The sequence below is a fragment of the Petromyzon marinus genome (genome assembly GCF_048934315.1).
Source record: "Petromyzon marinus isolate PM22_M1 ecotype Great Lakes invasive population chromosome 83 unlocalized genomic scaffold, UKy_Petmar_22M1.pri1.0 chr83_unloc.1, whole genome shotgun sequence".
NCBI lineage: Eukaryota > Metazoa > Chordata > Hyperoartia > Petromyzontiformes > Petromyzontidae > Petromyzon > Petromyzon marinus.
In genome coordinates, this window is record NW_027422634.1 from 483,839 (window position 1) to 503,537 (window position 19,699).

General features: G+C 45.3%; 1 protein-coding gene across 1 annotated transcript in view; it reads right to left on the reverse strand.

The window, feature by feature from the left end:
- LOC142908384 (uncharacterized) overlaps nucleotides 1-7,446 on the reverse strand; it is a 94,894-nt gene extending 87,448 nt beyond the window's left edge. The window contains exon 1 of the mRNA XM_076058958.1: nucleotides 7,371-7,446. The gene's annotated coding sequence lies outside the window, so the exon portion shown is untranslated. The remainder of the gene's footprint in view (nucleotides 1-7,370) is intronic.
- Between the last annotated feature and the right edge of the window lie 12,253 nt (nucleotides 7,447-19,699).

Here is a 19,699-nt window from a genome sequence, read left to right on the forward strand (position 1 = left end):
TCCCCCCTCCCTCCCAGCCCCTCCCCCCTCCTAGCCCCTCCCTCCTAGCCCCTCCCCACTCCCTCCTAGCCCCTCCCTCCTCCATCCTAACCCCTCCCCCCTCCCTCTTAGCCCCTCCCCCCTCCCTCCTGCCCCTCCTTCCTAGCCCCTCCCTCCTAGCCCCTCCCCCTCCCTCCTAGCCCCTCCCTCCTAGCCCCTCCCCCTTCCTCCTAGCCCCTCCCCCTCCCCCTCCCTCCTAGCCCCTCCCCCCTCCTAGCCCCTCCCCCCTCCTAGCCCCTCCCTCCTAGCCCCTCCCTCCTGCCCCTCCCTCCTAGTCCCTCCCCCCTCCCTCCTAGCCCCTCCCCCCTCCCCCCTAGCCCCTCCCCCACCCTCCTAGCCCCTCCCCCCTCCTAGCCCCTCACCCCTCCCTCTTGCCCCTCCCTCCTAGCCCCCTCCCCCTCCCTCCTAGCCCCTCCCCCTCCCTCCTAGCCCCTCCCTCCTCCATCCTAACCCCTCCCCCCTCCCTCTTAGCCCCTCCACCCTCCCTCCTAGCCCCTCCCCCTCCCCTCCCCCCTCCCTCCTAGCCCCTCCCCCCTCCTAGCCCCTCACCCCTCCCTCTTGCCCCTCCCTCCTAGCCCCCTCCCCCTCCCTCCTAGCCCCTCCCCCTCCCTCCTAGCCCCTTCCCCCTCCCTCCTAGCCCCTCCCTCTTAGCCCCTCCACCCTCCCTCCTAGCCCCTCCCCCTCCCCTCCCCCCTCCCTCCTAGCCCCTCCCCCCTCCTAGCCCCTCCCCCCTCCTAGCCCCTCCCTCCCAGCCCCTCCCTCCTAGCCCCTCCCTCCTCCATCCTAACCCCTCCCCCCTCCCTCTTAGCCCCTCCCCCCTCCTGCCCCTCCCTCCTAGCCCCTCCCCCCTTCCTCCTAGCCCCTCCCCCTCCCTCCTAGCCCCTCCCTCCTAGCCCCTCCCCCTCCTAGCCCCTCCCCCTCCCCTCCCTCCTAGCCCCTCCCCCCTCCTAGCCCCTCCCCCCTCCTAGCCCCTCCCTCCTAGCCCCTCCCTCCTCCATCCTAACCCCTCCCCCCTCCCTCCTGCCCCTCCCTCCTAGCCCCTCCCCCCGCCCTCCTAGCCCCTCCCCCCTAGCCCCTCCCCCACCCTCCTAGCCCCTCCCCCCTCCTAGCCCCTCCCCCCTCCCTCTTGCCCCTCCCTCCTAGCCCCCTCCCCCTCCCTCCTAGCCCCTCCCCCCTCCCTCCTAGCCCCTCCCTCCTCCATCCTAACCCCTCCCCCCTCCCTCTTAGCCCCTCCCTCCTGCCCCTCCCTCCTAGCCCCTCCCTCCTAGCCCCTCCCCCCTAGCCCCTCCCCCCTCCCTCCTAGCTCCTCCCTCCTAGCCCCTCCCCCCTCCCTCCTAGCCCATCCCCCTCCATCCTAGCCCCTCCCTCCTGCCCCTTCCTCCTTGCCCCTCCCCCTCCCCTCCTGCCCCTCCCTCTTGCCCCTCCCTCCTAGCCCCTCCCTCCTCCATCATCCCCACACACACACACTGTACACACGTGCAGGCCTTCCTGCACGTGTGTACACTGTGTGTGTGTACTGTGTGTGTGTACACTGTGTGTGTGTGTACACTGTGTGTGTGTGTACACTGTGTGTGTGTACACTGTGTGTGTACACTGTGTGTGTGTGTACACTGTGTGTGTGTGTACACTGTGTGTGTGTGTACACTGTGTGTGTGTACACTGTGTGTGTGTGTACACTGTGTGTCTGTGTGTACACTGTGTCTGTGTGTCACTGTGTGTGTGTACACTGTGTGTGTGTGTACACTGTGTGTGTGTGTGTACACTGTGTGTGTGTGCACTGTGTGTGTACACTGTGTGTGTACCTGTGTGTGTACCTGTGTGTGTACACTGTGTGTGTGTGTACACTGTGTGTGTACACTGTGTGTGTGTACACTGTGTGTGTGTACACTGTGTGTGTGTGTACACTGTGTGTGTGTACCTGTGTGTGTGTGTGTACACTGTGTGTGTGTACACTGTGTGTGTATACACTGTGTGAGTGTACACTGTGTGTGTACACTGTGTGTGTACACTGTGTGTGTGTACACTGTGTGTGTGTACACTGTGTGTGTGTGTGCACTCTGTGTGTGTGTACACTGTGTGTGTACCTGTGTGTGTACCTGTGTGTGTGTGTGTGTACACTGTGTGTGTGTACACAGTGTGTGTGTACACTGTGTGTGTACCTGTGTGTGTGTGTACCTGTGTGTGTGTGTGTACACTGTGTGTGTGTACCTGTGTGTGTGTACCTGTGTGTGTACCTGTGTGTGTGTGTACACTGTGTGTGTGTACACTGTGTGTGTACACTGTGTGTGTGTGTGTACACTGTGTGTGTGTACACTGTGTGAGTGTACACTGTGTGTGTGTACACTGTGTGTACACTGTGTGTGTGTGAGACACTGTGTGTGTACCTGTGTGTGTGTAGACTGTGTGTGTGTGTGACACTGTGTGTGTACCTGTGTGTGTGTGTGTGACACTGTGTGTACCTGTGTGTGTGTGTAGACTGTGTGTGTGTGTGTACCTGTGTGTGTGTGTACACTGTGTGTGTGTACACTGTGTGTGTGTACACTGTGTGTGTACCTGTGTGTGTGTACCTGTGTGTGTGTGTGACACTGTGTGTGTACACTGTGTGTGTGTGTGTACACTGTGTGTGTACCTGTGTGTGTGTACCTGTGTGTGTGTGACACTGTGTGTGTGTACCTGTGTGTGTGTACCTGTGTGTGTACCTGTGTGTGTGTGTGTACACTGTGTGTGTGTGTACACTGTGTGTGTACACTGTGTGTGTACCTGTGTGTGTACCTGTGTGTGTGTGTGTCTACACTGTGTGTGTGTACACTGTGTGTGTACCTGTGTGTGTACCTGGGTGTGTGTGTACCTGTGTGTGTGTGTGTACACTGTGTGTGTGTACCTGTGTGTGTGTACCTGTGTGTGTACCTGTGTGTGTGTGTACACTGTGTGTGTGTACACTGTGTGTGTGTACACTGTGTGAGTGTACACTGTGTGTGTGTACACTGTGTGTGTACACTGTGTGTGTGTACACTGTGTGTGTGTGAGACACTGTGTGTGTACCTGTGTGTGTGTAGACTGTGTGTGTGTGTGACACTGTGTGTGTACCTGTGTGTGTGTGTGACACTGTGTGTACCTGTGTGTGTGTGTAGACTGTGTGTGTGTGTACCTGTGTGTGTGTGTACACTGTGTGTGTGTACACTGTGTGTGTACCTGTGTGTGTGTACCTGTGTGTGTGTGACACTGTGTGTGTGTACAGTGTGTGTGTGTGTACACTGTGTGTGTACCTGTGTGTGTGTACCTGTGTGTGTGTGACACTGTGTGTGTGTACCTGTGTGTGTGTACCTGTGTGTGTACCTGTGTGTGTACACTGTGTGTGTGTGTACACTGTGTGTGTGTGTACACTGTGTGTGTGTGTACACTGTGTGTGTACCTGTGTGTGTACCTGTGTGTGTGTGTGTACACTGTGTGTGTGTACACAGTGTGTGTGTACACTGTGTGTGTACCTGTGTGTGTGTGTACCTGTGTGTGTGTGTGTACACTGTGTGTGTGTACCTGTGTGTGTGTACCTGTGTGTGTGTACACTGTGTGTGTGTACACTGTGTGTGTGTGTACACTGTGTGTGTGTGTGAGACACTGTGTGTGTACCTGTGTGTGTGTAGACTGTGTGTGTGTGTGTGACACTGTGTGTGTACCTGTGTGTGTGTGTGACACTGTGTGTACCTGTGTGTGTGTGTGTAGACTGTGTGGGTGTGTACCTGTGTGTGTGTGTACACTGTGTGTGTGTACACTGTGTGTGTACACTGTGTGTGTACCTGTGTGTGTGTACCTGTGTGTGTGTGACACTGTGTGTGTACACTGTGTGTGTGTGTGTACACTGTGTGTGTACCTGTGTGTGTGTACCTGTGTGTGTGTGACACTGTGTGTGTGTACCTGTGTGTGTGTACCTGTGTGTGTACCTGTGTGTGTGTGTGTACACTGTGTGTGTGTACACTGTATATGTACCTGTGTGTGTGTACCTGTGTGTGTACACTGTGTGTGTGTGTGTACACTGTGTGTGTGTACACTGTGTGTGTGTGACACTCTGTGTCTGTGTACACTGTGTGTGTACACTGTGTGTGTGTACCTGTGTGTGTGTGACACTGTGTGTACCTGTGTGTGTGTGTGTAGACTGTGTGTGTGTGTGTACCTGTGTGTGTGTACACTGTGTGTGTGTACACGTGTGTGTGTGTACACGTGTGTGTGTACACTGTGTGTGTGTGTACACGTGTGTGTGTACACGTGTGTGTGTGTGTACACTGCGTGTGTGTGTACACTGTGTATGTGTGTGTACACGTGTGTGTGTGTGTACACTGTGTGTGTGTACACGTGTGTGTGTGTACACTGTGTGTGTGTGTACACGTGTGTGTGTGTACACGTGTGTGTGTACACTGTGTGTGTACACGTGCGTGTGTACACATGTGTGTGTGTACACGTGTGTGTGTGTGTACACTGCGTGTGTGTGTACACTGTGTATGTGTGTGTACACGTGTGTGTGTGTACACTGTGTTTGTGTGTACACTGTGTGTGTGTGTACACTGTGTGTGTACAGTGTGTGTGTGTGTACACGTGTGTGTGTGTACACTGTGTGTGTACTGTGTGTGTGTACACTGTGTGTGTGTACACTGTGTGTGTGTACCTGTGTGTGTGTGACACTGTGTGTGTACCTGTGTGTGTGTGTGACACTGTGTGTGTGTACACTGTGTGTGTGTACACTGTGTGTGTACCTGTGTGTGTACCTGTGTGTGTGTGTACACTGTGTGTGTGTACACTGTGTGTGTGTGTACACTGTGTGTGTACCTGTGTGTGTGTACCTGTGTGTGTGTGACACTGTGTGTGTGTACCTTTCGTGTGTGTGTACCTGTGTGTGTGTGTACACTGTGTGTGTACCTGTGTGTGTGTACACTGTGTGTGTGTACACTGTGTGTGTACCTGTGTGTGTGTGTACACTGTGTGTGTACCTGTGTGTGTGTACGTGTGTGTGTGTGTGTACACTGTGTGTGTGTACACTGTGTGTGTACCTGTGTATGTGTGTAGCTGTGTTTGTGTACCTGTGTGTACACTGTGTGTGTATGTACACTGTGTGTGTGTACTGTGTGTGTGTACACTGTGTGTGTGTGTACACACTGTGTGTGTGTGTACCTGTGTGTGTGTGTACATTGTGTGTGTGTACATTGTGTGTGTGTGTACACTGTGTGTGTACCTGTGTGTGTGTGTGTACACTGTGTGTGTACCTGTGTGTGTGTTCCTGTGTGTGTGTACACTGTGTGTGTGCACTCTATGTGTACACTGTGTGTGTACCTGTGTGTGTGTACCTGTGTGTGTGTGTACCTGTGTGTGTACCTGTGTGTGTACCTGTGTGTGTGTGTACCTGTGTGTGTGTGTGTGTACACTGTGTGTGTGTACCTGTGTGTGTGTACCTGTGTGTGTACCTGTGTGTGTGTGTGTGTACACTGTGTGTGTGTACCTGTGTGTGTGTACCTGTGTGTGTACCTGTGTGTGTGTGTGTACACTGTGTGTGTACACTGTATGTGTACCTGTGTGTGTGTGTACCTGTGTGTGTACACTGTGTGTGTGTGTACACTGTGTGTGTGTACACTGTGTGTGTGTGACACTCTGTGTGTGTGTACACTGTGTGTGTACACTGTGTGTGTGTACCTGTGTGTGTGACACTGTGTGTACCTGTGTGTGTGTAGACTGTGTGTGTGTGTGTACGTGTGTGTGTGTACACTGTGTGTGTGTACACTGTGTGTGTACCTGTGTGTGTGTACCTGTGTGTGTGTACACTGTGTGTGTGTGTGTGTACACTGTGTGTGTGTGTACACTGTGTGTACACTGTGTGTGTGTACACTGTGTGTGTGTACATGTGTGTGTGTACCTGTGTGCGTGTGTACCTGTGTGTGTGTACACTGTGTGTGTACCTGTGGTTTCAGGAAAGGGCGGTCCTGCACAGATGCCATATTTTCTGTCCGTCTGCTACAGCAGAGGTGTAGGGAATTCCAGCAAGACCTACATCTCTGCTTTATTGACCTGGTCAAGGCCTATGATACCATCAGTAGGCCTGGGCTCTGGGTCGTTCTTCGTGCTTTTGGAGTACCTGACCCTCTGCTCACGATCATTAAGAACCTTCATGATGGTGAGCGGGCCCGGGTAAAACTACGTGGCCGGGAGTCAGAGCCATTCCCTGTACACCTTGGGGTGCGACAGGGATGTCCTCTGGCTCCCACATTATTTAACATCTATTTTGACCACGTAGTTCGTGAAGACTTCAATAGCTGTACCGGGGGAATCTCCATATGGTACAGATATAATGGGAGGCTAATCGATGCCTGGGTGCGGTCAAGGGATGGCTCCCTATTGCTCAACCACGTTATGTATGCTGATGACTTGGTAATAGCTGCTCAGTCAGAGGAGGAGTTGGAGACGTTGCTGCTGAGACTGGAGCGTGCCACTAAGAGGTGGGGCCTTACCATCAGCCCCACCAAAACTAAGCACCTGCCTGGGTATTTTGTACCATCGGACACTCCGCCCCCACAACTCCCAATCGGTGATGGGGCAGTTGTGGAGAGAGTGGAGAGTTTCCCATACCTGGGCAGTGTGCTTATGACTGGCTCCAGTTTAACAGCAGAGGTCTCACTCCGAATCAGTCGAGCGGCAATATCTTTTCATCGGTTGCGTAACGCTGTGTGGAAGCTACCTGGTCTGTCGCTCCGCACTAAGCTTCAGGTCTTCTCGGCCACGGTCATTCCCTCCCTTCTCTACGCTTGCGAAACGTGGACCCCCCTAATGGAACATCTTCGCCGGTTAGAAACATTTAGGCTGGCCTGCCTACGATCCATCCTGGGTTTAACCAGACTGGATTGTGTGAGGAGCTCACAAATCCTTGAAAGATCTGGGCAGGGTCCCATCGGTGAGCTCCTCCGGCAGGCAAGGCTGCGATGGCTGGGTCATGTAGCCCACATGCCCAGCCACCGCATGCCGAAACAGCTTTTGTTTGGCCGGATTGAGGGGGCTAAGCGGGCGCGGCACGGGCTAGAGAAGAGATGGAGTGATGTGGTACAGGAGGACGTGGAGCTGAGTGGACTTGCCGATGACTGGTACCAGCGGTGTCAAGATCGGCCTCTGTGGAGGAGGCTCGTGAAGGATGCTACTGGGCAGTTGGAGGCAGTCGCCCTCCAACAACAACGGAGGGCGGAGGAGCGACGCTCACAACAGCGAGCGGAGCGCCGGGTGGCTAAAGCACAGCAGGTTGGCACAGTAGGGGGCACAGGTGGTGCATCAGCCAGTCATCTCAGTCAGTCGACCCGTGGCACCTGCTGGGTCTGCCCCGTGACCTCCTGCCAGCGGGCGTTCGACACTTCACGTGGCCTCAGGGTGCACATAGCCTGGCACAAGCGTCGTGGTGACGTCACCGCCACTTAGTGGCGAATGGCGGTTGTTGTTGTTGTTGTGTACGTGTGTGTGTACACTGTGTGTGTGTGTGTACACTGTGTGTCTGTACACTGTGTGAGTGTACACTGTGTGTGTGTACACTGTGTGTGTACACTGTGTGTGTGTGAGACACTGTGTGTGTACCTGTGTGTGTGTAGACTGTGTGTGTGTGTGACACTGTGTGTGTACCTGTGTGTGTGTGTGACACTGTGTGTACCTGTGTGTGTGTGTAGACTGTGTGTGTGTGTGTACCTGTGTGTGTGTGTACACTGTGTGTGTGTACACTGTGTGTGTACCTGTGTGTGTGTACCTGTGTGTGTGTGACACTGTGTGTGTGTACAGTGTGTGTGTGTGTACACTGTGTGTGTACCTGTGTGTGTGTACCTGTGTGTGTGTGACACTGTGTGTGTGTACCTGTGTGTGTGTACCTGTGTGTGTACCTGTGTGTGTACACTGTGTGTGTGTGTACACTGTGTGTGTGTGTACACTGTGTGTGTGTGTACACTGTGTGTGTACCTGTGTGTGTACCTGTGTGTGTGTGTGTACACTGTGTGTGTGTACACAGTGTGTGTGTACACTGTGTGTGTACCTGTGTGTGTGTGTACCTGTGTGTGTGTGTGTACACTGTGTGTGTGTACCTGTGTGTGTGTACCTGTGTGTGTGTACACTGTGTGTGTGTACACTGTGTGTGTGTGTACACTGTGTGTGTGTGAGACACTGTGTGTGTACCTGTGTGTGTGTAGACTGTGTGTGTGTGTGACACTGTGTGTGTACCTGTGTGTGTGTGTGACACTGTGTGTACCTGTGTGTGTGTGTGTAGACTGTGTGTGTGTGTGTACCTGTGTGTGTGTGTACACTGTGTGTGTGTACACTGTGTGTGTACACTGTGTGTGTACCTGTGTGTGTGTACCTGTGTGTGTGTGACACTGTGTGTGTACACTGTGTGTGTGTGTGTACACTGTGTGTGTACCTGTGTGTGTGTACCTGTGTGTGTGTGACACTGTGTGTGTGTACCTGTGTGTGTGTACCTGTGTGTGTACCTGTGTGTGTGTGTGTACACTGTGTGTGTGTACACTGTATATGTACCTGTGTGTGTGTGTACCTGTGTGTGTACACTGTGTGTGTGTGTGTACACTGTGTGTGTGTACACTGTGTGTGTGTGACACTCTGTGTCTGTGTACACTGTGTGTGTACACTGTGTGTGTGTACCTGTGTGTGTGTGACACTGTGTGTACCTGTGTGTGTGTGTAGACTGTGTGTGTGTGTGTACCTGTGTGTGTGTACACTGTGTGTGTGTACACGTGTGTGTGTGTACACGTGTGTGTACACTGTGTGTGTGTGTACACGTGTGTGTACACGTGTGTGTGTGTGTGTACACTGCGTGTGTGTGTACACTGTGTATGTGTGTGTACACGTGTGTGTGTGTGTACACTGTGTGTGTGTACACGTGTGTGTGTGTACACTGTGTGTGTGTACACGTGTGTGTGTGTACACGTGTGTGTGTACACTGTGTGTGTACACGTGCGTGTGTACACATGTGTGTGTGTACACGTGTGTGTGTGTGTACACTGCGTGTGTGTGTACACTGTGTATGTGTGTGTACACGTGTGTGTGTGTACACTGTGTTTGTGTGTACACTGTGTGTGTGTGTACACTGTGTGTGTGTACAGTGTGTGTGTGTGTACACGTGTGTGTGTGTACACTGTGTGTGTACTGTGTGTGTGTACACTGTGTGTGTGTACACTGTGTGTGTGTACCTGTGTGTGTGTGACACTGTGTGTGTACCTGTGTGTGTGTGTGACACTGTGTGTGTGTACACTGTGTGTGTGTACACTGTGTGTGTACCTGTGTGTGTACCTGTGTGTGTGTGTACACTGTGTGTGTGTACACTGTGTGTGTGTGTACACTGTGTGTGTACCTGTGTGTGTGTACCTGTGTGTGTGTGACACTGTGTGTGTGTACCTTTCGTGTGTGTGTACCTGTGTGTGTGTGTACACTGTGTGTGTACCTGTGTGTGTGTACACTGTGTGTGTGTGTACACTGTGTGTACACTGTGTGTGTGTGTACACTGTGTGTGTACCTGTGTGTGTGTACGTGTGTGTGTGTGTGTGTACACTGTGTGTGTGTACACTGTGTGTGTACCTGTGTATGTGTGTAGCTGTGTTTGTGTACCTGTGTGTACACTGTGTGTGTATGTACACTGTGTGTGTGTACTGTGTGTGTGTACACTGTGTGTGTGTGTACACACTGTGTGTGTGTGTACCTGTGTGTGTGTGTACATTGTGTGTGTGTACATTGTGTGTGTGTGTACACTGTGTGTGTACCTGTGTGTGTGTGTGTACACTGTGTGTGTACCTGTGTGTGTGTTCCTGTGTGTGTGTACACTGTGTGTGTGCACTCTATGTGTACACTGTGTGTGTACCTGTGTGTGTGTACCTGTGTGTGTGTGTACCTGTGTGTGTACCTGTGTGTGTACCTGTGTGTGTGTGTACCTGTGTGTGTGTGTGTGTACACTGTGTGTGTGTACCTGTGTGTGTGTACCTGTGTGTGTACCTGTGTGTGTGTGTGTGTACACTGTGTGTGTGTACCTGTGTGTGTGTGTACCTGTGTGTGTACCTGTGTGTGTGTGTGTGTGTACACTGTGTGTGTACACTGTATGTGTACCTGTGTGTGTGTGTACCTGTGTGTGTACACTGTGTGTGTGTGTACACTGTGTGTGTGTACACTGTGTGTGTGTGACACTCTGTGTGTGTGTACACTGTGTGTGTACACTGTGTGTGTGTACCTGTGTGTGTGACACTGTGTGTACCTGTGTGTGTGTAGACTGTGTGTGTGTGTGTACGTGTGTGTGTGTACACTGTGTGTGTGTACACTGTGTGTGTACCTGTGTGTGTGTACCTGTGTGTGTGTGTACACTGTGTGTGTGTGTGTACACTGTGTGTGTGTGTACACTGTGTGTACACTGTGTGTGTGTACACTGTGTGTGTGTACCTGTGTGTGTACATGTGTGTGTGTACCTGTGTGCGTGTGTACCTGTGTGTGTGTACACTGTGTGTGTACCTGTGGTTTCAGGAAAGGGCGGTCCTGCACAGATGCCATATTTTCTGTCCGTCTGCTACAGCAGAGGTGTAGGGAATTCCAGCAAGACCTACATCTCTGCTTTATTGACCTGGTCAAGGCCTATGATACCATCAGTAGGCCTGGGCTCTGGGTCGTTCTTCGTGCTTTTGGAGTACCTGACCCTCTGCTCACGATCATTAAGAACCTTCATGATGGTGAGCGGGCCCGGGTAAAACTACGTGGCCGGGAGTCAGAGCCATTCCCTGTACACCTTGGAGTGCGACAGGGATGTCCTCTGGCTCCCACATTATTTAACATCTATTTTGACCACGTAGTTCGTGAAGCCTTCAATAGCTGTACCGGGGGAATCTCCATATGGTACAGATATAATGGGAGGCTGATCGATGCCCGGGTGCGGTCAAGGGATGGCTCCCTATTGCTCAACCACGTTATGTATGCCGATGATTTGGTAATAGCTGCTCATTCAGAGGAGGAGATGGAGACGCTGCTGCTGAGACTGGAGCGTGCCACTAAGAGGTGGGGCCTTACCATCAGCCCCACCAAATCTAAGCACCTGCCTGGGTATTTTGTACCATCGGACACTCCGCCCCCACAACTCCCAATCGGTGATGGGGCAGTTGTGGAGAGAGTGGAGAGTTTCCCATACCTGGGCAGTGTGTTCATGACTGGCTCCGGTTTTACAGCAGAGGTCTCACTCCGAATCAGTCGAGCGGCATTATCTTTTCATCGGTTGCGTAATGCTGTGTGGAAGCTACCTGGTCTGTCGCTCCGCACTAAGCTTCAGGTCTTCTCGGCCATGGTCATTCCATCCCTTCTCTACGCTTGCGAAACGTGGACCCCCCTAATGGAACATCTTCGCAGGTTGGAAACATTTAGGCTGGCCCGCCTACGATCCATTCTGGGTTTAACCAGGCTGGATTGTGTGAGGAGCTCACAAATCCTTGAAAGATCTGGGCAAAGTCCCATCGGTGAGCTCCTCCGGCAGGCAAGGCTGCTTTGGCTGGGTCATGTAGCCCGCATGCCCAGCCACCGCATGCCAAAACAGCTTTTGTTCGGCTCGATCGAGGGGGCTAAACGGGCGCGGCACGGGCTAGAGAAGAGATGGAGTGACGTGGTACAGGAGGACGTGGAGCTGAGTGGACTTGCCAATGACCGGCCTCTATGGAGGAGGCTCGTGAAGGACGCTACTGGGCAGTTGGAGGCAGTCGCCCTCCAACATCAGCAGAGGGCGGAGGAGCGACGCTCACAACAACGAGCGGAGCGCCGGGTGGCTAAAGTACAGCGGGTTGGCACAAAATATAAAAATTATAAAACAATAAAATTATTTTGATTTAAAGCTTTCGTGACTGCAGTAATTCATATTCTTAGTTTTTTCGGTAAAGTCACGTTGAAGAGAAACAACAAAATAATAATAAAATATATGTAAAACAATAAAAAATTCTCACGACGTTTCGACCATAACTCAAACGGTCATCTTCAGGTGTGTTGGTTTGCATAAATTAATTTTTAAACGGCGCATTTATTTATTTATAAAAAACGTTAGCGCCACGCGCAGCGATTTGGCAGTTTACCCAGGACTAGTCCATCTATATTCTGAAAAAAATTTCGTCTCCCCCCTCCTCTTTTCAGAATATAGATGGACTAGTCCTGGGTAAACTGCCAAATCGATGCGCGTGGCGCTAACGTTTTTATAAATAAATAAATGCGCCGTTTAAAAATTAATTTGTGCAAACCAACACACCTGAAGATGACCGTTTGAGTTATGGTCGAAACGTCGTGAGAATTTTTTATTGTTTTATATATATTTTATTATTATTTTGTTGTTTCTCTTCAACGTGGTGACTTTACCGAAAAAACTAAGAATATGAATTACTGCAGTCACGAAAGCTTTAAATCAAAATAATTTTATTGTTTTATATTTTTTATATTTTATTGTTTCCCTATCTACGTGGTGGTGACTTTACCGAAAGAACCAAGAATAACAATTTTATTGTTATATAATAATTTTATTGTTTTATATTTTTATTATTTTATTGTTCCCCTTCTACGTGGTGGTGACTTTACCGAAAGAACCAAGAATAATAATTTTATTGTTTTACAATAATTTTATTGTTTTACATATTTTTATTATTTCATTGTTTCCCTATCTACGTGGTGGTGACTTTACCCAAAGAACCAAGAATAATAATTTTATTGTTTTACAATAATTTTATTGTTATATATTTTTATTATTTTATTGTTCCCCTTCTACGTGGTGACTTTACCGAAAGAACCAAGAATAATAATTTTATTGTTTTACAATAATTTTATTGTTGTATATATTTTTGGTATTATTTTATTGTTTCCCTATCTACGTGGTGGAGACTTTACCGAAAGAACCAAGAATATGAATCCCTGCAGTGACAGAAAGCTTTAAATCAAAATTTTATATTATCACCATTGCTACGTAACATGAGTATTGGTTTGTTGTTGCGATTTGCCAAAGTTTAACGAAACGAGAAATTGGCAGTGACATCAAGAGAACATGCACGCTCAAACGTGTCTAGAGCTGGTCGAGGAGAAGTTAGATGATAATCATTATAGACCTCCTTTGCCAATACCCCAAAATATAATAATCGGGATTTTCCCCTTTTTTCTTAGCAACAAAACTGAAACCTTTTTTTTACAAGGGGAAATCCCTCCTCCCCCCCCCCCTATTATTATTATTATATTATTTTGGCAGTGGCAAGGGAGGTGTAATAATGATGTAGATGCTCACACCCCGAGCCCCTCAATTACTTTGCTAGCGGCGTTGTTTTTGAGCTGTGGTGACGCCTTTAGGCGTCGTCTGGTCGAGCACCAATTAGGTCGAGGCTCAAGCAAAATCCGTCCCTCGGCGTGGACCAATCAGCGTCAAGGACAGTGCATCGTCATGTTATATTATCATAGTGCTTGGTTTTTGTGTTGCATTTTGACTGCAAGTATTGTGGTTTAATGCAGTGAACATGAATCCTTGTATAAAAAAAAAATGGGAAAACCCCCTATTAATATTATTATTATTAAGGTAGATGATCATTGGACCTCCTTTTTGCCAGTACTAAAATGTAATAATTATAATAATAGGGTGGTTTTTCCCCTTTTTTTCTGGCAACAAAGCTGACACCTTTTTTTAACAAGGATTCATGTTCACTGCATTAAACCACAATACCTGCAGTCAAAATGCAACACAAAAACCACACATTCTCATTATGAGACCTCCTTTGCCAGAAACAAGATATATAGGAATAGGTTTTTACCCCTTTTAACTGGCACACACAAAACTGACACCTTTATTCAAGGCGTCGTACCTTCAATAACCACAACACAAGCAGTCAAAAACACAAACATAAAGACAACTCTGATAATAATAATGATATTGGCACTGTCCTTGAATTTGATTGGTCCACACCAGAGACGGCTTTTCTTAGAGCCCCTTTAAGTCTCTCCGCTGGTGTTGGACCAGAAGACGCCAAAAGGCGTACAGCTCAAAAAACAGCGAACTATCAGAGTTATTGAGGTGCTCGGGTTGAGCATTTACATTATGAGACCTCTCCTTTGCCAGTAACAAGATATAGGAATAGGTTTTTACCCTTTTAACCGGCACACAAAACTGAAATATTCTTATATAAATAGGTTTTACCCTTTTAACTGGCACACAAAACTGAAATATTCTTATAGAAATAGGTTTTACCCTTTTAACTGGCACACAAAAACTGACACCTTTATTCAAGGCATCGTGTTTGCAATAACCACAACACAAGCAGTCAGAATGCAAACAAAACACATTCTCATTATGAGACCTCCTTTGCCAGAAACAAGATATAGAAATAGGTTTTTACCCTTTTAACTGGCACACAAAACTGAAATATTCTTATAGAAATAGGTTTTTACCCTTTTAACTGGCACACAAAACTGAAATATTCTTATAGAAATAGGTTTTTACCCTTTTAACTGGCACACAAAACTGAAATATTCTTATAGAAATAGGTTTTTACCCTTTTAACCGGCACACAAAACTGAAATCTCCTTATAGGAATAGGTTTTTACCCTTTTAACCGGCACACAAAACTGAAATCTCCTTATAGGAATAGGTTTTTACCCCTTTTAACTGGCACACAAAAACTGACACCTTTATTCAAGGCATCGTGTTTGCAATAACCACAACACAAGCAGTCAGAATGCAAACAAAAAAGACAACTCTGATAATAATAAAGGTGTCAGTTTTGTGTGCCAGTTAAAAGGGTAAAAACCTCATTACTATATCTTGTTACTGGCAAAGGAGGTCTCATAATGTAAATGCTCAACCCGAGCCCTCAATAACTCTGATAGTGCTCTGCTGTTTTTGAGTTGTACGCCTTTTGGCGTCTTCTGGTCCAACACCAATGGAGACTAGGCTCTAAGAAAAGCTGTCTCGGGTGTGGACCAATCAAATTCAAGGACAGTGCATAATATTATTATCAGAGTTGTCTCTTTTGTTTGCATTTTGACTGCTTGTGTTGTGGTCATTGCAAACACGATGCCTTGAATAAAGGCGTCAGTTTTTGTGCCAGTTAAAAGGGTAAAAACCTATTCCTAAAACACATTCTATGATAATATACGATGCACTGTCCTTGACGCTGATTGGTCCACACCAAGGGACGGCTTTTGCTTGAGCCTCGACCTAATTGGTGCTCGACCAGACGACGCCTAAAGGCGTCACCACAGCTCAAAGACAACGCCGCTAGCAAAGTAATTGAGGGGCTCGGGGTGTAAGCATCTACATCATTATTACACCTCCCTTGCCACTGCCAAAATAATATAATAATGCATCATATTATCATAGTATGTTTTTTTGTTTGCATTTTGACTGCGGACATTGTGGTTTAATGCAGTGAACATGAATCCTTGTTAAAAGGTTTCAGTTTTGTTAATACAAAAAAAGGGGAAAACCCTGTAATTATTATTATTATTAAGGTAGATGATCTTTATTTAAAGCTTTCGTGACTGCAGGGATACATAAATACTTGGTTCTTTCGGTAAAGTCACCACCACGTAGATAGGGAAACAATAAAATAATAAAAATATAAAACAATTAAATTATTGTAAAACAATAAAATTATTATTCTTGGTTCTTCGGGTAAAGTCACCACCACGTAGATAGGGAAACAATAAAATAATAAAAATATAAAACAATACAATTATTGTAAAACAATAAAATTATTATTCTTAGTTCTTTCGGTAAAGTCACCACCACGTAGATAGGGAAACAATAAAATAATAAAAATATAAAACAATTAAATTATTGTAAAACAATAAAAATTATTATTCTTGGTTCTTCGGGTAAAGTCACCACCACGTAGATAGGGAAACAATACAATAATAAAAATATAAAACAATACAATTATTGTAAAACAATAAATTTACTATTCTTGGTTCTTTCGGTAAAGTCACCACCACGTAGATAGGGAAACAATAAAATAATAAAAATATAAAACTATACAATTATTGTAAAACAATAAATTTACTATTCTTTGTTCTTTTGGTAAAGTCACCACCACGTAGATAGAGAAACAATAAAATAATAAAAATATATAAAACAATAAAATTATTGTAAAACAATAAAATTATTATTCTTGGTTCTTTGGGTACAGTCACCACCACGTAGATAGGGAAACAATAAAATAATAAAAATATAAAACAATAAAATTATTGTAAAACAATAAATTTACTATTCTTTGTTCTTTTGGTAAAGTCACCACCACGTAGATAGAGAAACAATAAAATAATAAAAATATATAAAACAATAAAATTATTGTAAAACAATAAAATTATTATTCTTGGTTCTTTGGGTACAGTCACCACCACGTAGATAGGGAAACAATAAAATAATAAAAATATAAAACAATTAAATTATTGTAAAACAATTAAATTATTACTCTTGGTTCTTTGGGTAAAGTCACCACCACGTAGATAGGGAAACAATAAAATAATAAAAATATAAAACAATTAAATTATTGTAAAACAATAAAATTATTATTCTTGGTTCTTTCGGTAAAGTCACCACCACGTAGAAGGGAAACAATAAAATAATAAAAATATAAAACAATAAAATTATTATTCTTGGTTCTTCGGGTAAAGTCACCACCACGTAGATAGGGAAACAATAAAATAATAAAAATATAAAACAATACAATTATTGTAAAACAATAAATTTACTATTCTTGGTTCTTTCGGTAAAGTCACCACCACGTAGATAGAGAAACAATAAAATAATAAAAATATATAAAACAATTAAATTATTGTAAAACAATAAAATTATTATTCTTGGTTCTTTGGGTACAGTCACCACCACGTAGATAGGGAAACAATAAAATAATAAAAATATAAAACAATTAAATTATTGTAAAACAATAAAATTATTACTCTTGGTTCTTTGGGTAAAGTCACCACCACGTAGATAGGGAAACAATAAAATAATAAAAATATAAAACAATTAAATTATTGTAAAACAATAAAATTATTATTCTTGGTTCTTTCGGTAAAGTCACCACCACGTAGAAGGGAAACAATAAAATAATAAAAATATAAAACAATAAAATTATTATTCTTGGTTCTTCGGGTACAGTCACCACCACGTAGATAGGGAAACAATAAAATAATAAAAATATAAAACAATACAATTATTGTAAAACAATAAATTTACTATTCTTGGTTCTTTCGGTAAAGTCACCACCACGTAGATAGAGAAACAATAAAATAATAAAAATATATAAAACAATTAAATTATTGTAAAACAATAAAATTATTATTCTTGGTTCTTTGGGTACAGTCACCACCACGTAGATAGGGAAACAATAAAATAATAAAAATATAAAACAATTAAATTATTGTAAAACAATTAAATTATTACTCTTGGTTCTTTGGGTAAAGTCACCACCACGTAGATAGGGAAACAATAAAATAATAAAAATATAAAACAATTAAATTATTGTAAAACAATAAAATTATTATTCTTGGTTCTTTTGGTAAAGTCACCACCACGTAGATAGGGAAACAATAAAATAATAAAAATATAAAACAATCAAATTATTATTCTTGGTTCTTTGGGTAAAGTCACCACCACGTAGATAGGGAAACAATAAAATAATAAAATATAAAACGATTAAATTATTGTAAAACAATAAAATTATTATTCTTGGTTCTTTGGGTAAAGTCACCACCACGTAGATAGGGAAACAATAAAATAATAAAAATATAAAACAATAAAATTATTGTAAAACAATAAAATTATTATTCTTGGTTCTTCGGGTAAAGTCACCACCGCGTGGAAGGGAAACAATAAAATAATAAAAATATAAAACAATTAAATTCTGACGACGTTTCGACTGCTACACAAGCAATCATCATCAGGCGTGCAAAACCACATCAAAAATAAAATAATAAAAATATAAAACAATAAAATTCTCACGACGTTTCGACTGCAACACAAGCAATCATCATCAGGTGTGAAATACCACATCAAAAATAAAATAATAAAAATATATAAAACAACAAAATTCTCACCACGTTTCGACTGCAACACAAGCAATCATCATCAGGCGTGCAAAACCACATCAAAAATAAAATAATAAAAATATATGAAACAATGAAATTCTCACCACGTTTCGACTGCAACACAAGCAATCATCATCAGGTGTGCAAACCACAGCAAGAACATTTGAAAAAAGTGGCGGTTTTTTTTTTAATGTCAGCGCCACGGAGAGCGATTTGGCAATTATTTCCGAACATAGATGGACTTATATTCTTAGTTTTTTCGGTAAAGTCACCACGTTGAAGAGAAACAACAAAATAATAAAATATATATAAAACAATAAAAAAATTCTCACGACGTTTCGACCATAACTCAAACGGTCATCAAATGACCGTTTTAAATCAAAATAGATGGACTCGTCCATCTGAACAAACTTGCCAAATCGCTCTCCGTGGTGCTAACGTTAAAAATAACCAACACTTTTTTCACATTTTCTTGCTGTGGTTTTCACACCTGATGATGATTGCTTGTGTTGCAGTCGAAACGTATCTGGTATCGACAATCGAGGGCATTTCCCTGTCCCCAGACGACCTGCTCGTCAGTTTTGATGTAGTTTCCTTATTCACCAAAGTTCCTGTAACCTGACACCATCGCAATCATTGAAGACTTGGTTCATCAAGGACTAAACACTGAGGTACCCCCCCCTGGTGAGACACTGTTTAACCAATACATACTTCACTTGGAATGGAACTTTCTACAAACAAACTGAGGGCACCCCAATGGGCTCCCCCTATCTCCGGTTGTAGCCAACGTATTCATGGAGACATTTGAGACTGACGCCATCCAGACTGCCACTCTGCGCCCAACCTTATGGAAGAGGTACGTGGATGACACTTTTGTCATCTGGCCACATGGCCGGCCTGCTCCAGACCAATTCCTCGACCACATCAATTCCATACACCCAGCCATCGGATTTACCATGGAAGTCGAAATAGATGGCAAGATACCTTTTTTGGATGTCCTAATTAAAAAGAGACCTGATGGTTCAATGAGCCACTCTGTCTACAGGAAAGCTACCCATACGGATGCTTACCTGAAACCGGATTCCCACCACCATCCATCCCAGAAGAATTCCCTCATCAAGACTCTGTACCATAGAGCCCAATGCATATCCGACCAGGAACACATAGCCAGTGAACTCAAGCACGTACACCAAGCTCTTAAGGCTAATGGTTACTCCGACTATGCAATCCGAAAAGCTATCACTCAAACCATGAAGAAGGACCCTCTTGAGGAGCCTTTCAAAACCATCACCTTACCCTACATTGCGGGGATCACAAAAAAGATCTCCAAAATCTTGAATAAACACAAGATCCAGGTCCGATTCAACACATTACATAAAATCCGTGATCTGGTTCCGTCTGTAAAAGATGTGATTCCGGACATACAATACCCTGGTGTCTACAAACTAAGTTGCCTCTGTGGTAGTAGTTACATTGGAGAAACCAAACGCCATGTCTCGGACCGCATTCGTGAACACAAAGCAGACCTTAAACACGGTAGGACCAACACCTCGGCCGTAGCAGATCATTGTTCTAATTC